This window comes from Chrysochloris asiatica, unplaced genomic scaffold (genome assembly GCF_000296735.1).
Source record: "Chrysochloris asiatica unplaced genomic scaffold, ChrAsi1.0 scaffold00401, whole genome shotgun sequence".
NCBI classification, from domain to species: Eukaryota; Metazoa; Chordata; class Mammalia; order Afrosoricida; family Chrysochloridae; genus Chrysochloris; species Chrysochloris asiatica.
The window spans coordinates 251,896-253,450 of NW_006408919.1; positions in this window are offsets into that span (position 1 = coordinate 251,896).

Consider the following 1,555-nt stretch of genomic DNA (forward strand, 5'->3'; position numbering starts at 1 on the left):
TACATTCCATGTTCCAATTTTTAATGGATGTTCATAGCTGTTTCTCTTCATTTTGAGTTGTGCCCGATCAGCAAATGAAAGTCCCATGGGCTTTTTTTCCCATGAGCTTTACTCCATTCACCTTATCACAGCTAAATCTACTTTGAGGAGGCAGCTCTTCCCCAGTCGCATTTTGAGAGCCTTCCAACTTGAGGGACTCATTTTACGGCACTATATCTGACAGTGTTTCTCTGATATTCATAAGGTTATCAGTGACTAAATATTCAGAAATAGTTCATTACTCTTTCCTCCTAGTCTGTCTTTGTCTGGAAGCTCATCTGAAACTTGTCTACCATGGGTGACCCTGCAAGTATTTAAAATACTGGTGGCATAGCTTTCAGAATCACAGCAACTCATAATCCACCACAGTTAGACAAAGTGCTTTGGTACATACACACAATGGAATATTATGCTACCTTGAAGAATAACAAGGAAGCTGTAAGTTATCACATAACATGGATGAAACTTGAGGACTTTATGCTGAGTGAAATTAGTCACAAAAGGACAAATATTGCATGAGATCATTATTGTTAAAAAAGATACCCATACTAAAAGGGAATAATAAAAAAAAAAAACTTTGTTACTGGGAGAGTGGGGTGTAAAGGATTTGGGGGAGATGTAGGGAGGTGACTGCAGAGCACAGGGTAAAGGGCAAACATGTCATAGTTCTGTTATTGGGGAAGGCAGTACATAAAAAGGGTGAAGGGTGAAAAATAAAGATAGACAAGGAAGCACTGATACAGATTTCAATGGGCCAATGGGACAGAGGTAAATAGTGATGCATGCTCAACTTTGGAACAACAGGGCTCTTTAATACAAGGATCAAGGCATTGTCGGAAGAAGGGAAATAATAGTAAGATGCCTGATTGTCTTATGAATATCGGTTTTCCTTGCCTACTCTTATAAAATAGACACTTGAGTGGGATAGAAAGGAATGATGGGAAACATGATTACAGAAAGCTTGTAAGCCCGTCTTCAGCCTAAACCTGGATAGAATACCTAAAAGGGATTTTACAAATTGCCAGTGATACAGGTCTCTTGCTGAACCTTTGCAGTATATTTGTCCTGAGGTGGAATACTGAGCCCCATCCAGAACCTTCTGAGATGGGACATTCCTACTAGAAAGGACAAAACAGACTCATCTGGAACAGCTAGACTAATAGAATATATGTCTTCAAAAGATAATCATCAAGAAAAGCTAAAAACAAAAATGGCAGTATTATTGGCTATTACAAAAATCAGAAAATTGTTCATCAGGAAGCCATCAAGGCAAGCAATCAAGTCACTTCAAGACAAACCCTCCTCTAAAACTGAAACTCAAAGGGAACACATGAGCAGGCATGTAAGCTTGATGGTGACCACACTGGTCTCCTGGTTAATGGAAGAGGGGGAAAGGCAGCAATGAAGAAATGAGCTAAATTCAACCACATTCCATAGACTCCCATTGATCTGGAGATAAGAGAGAGAAGACAAAGGCTTGGTTGGTCCAAAGTGTGGTGAGACCTGGGGACACCTG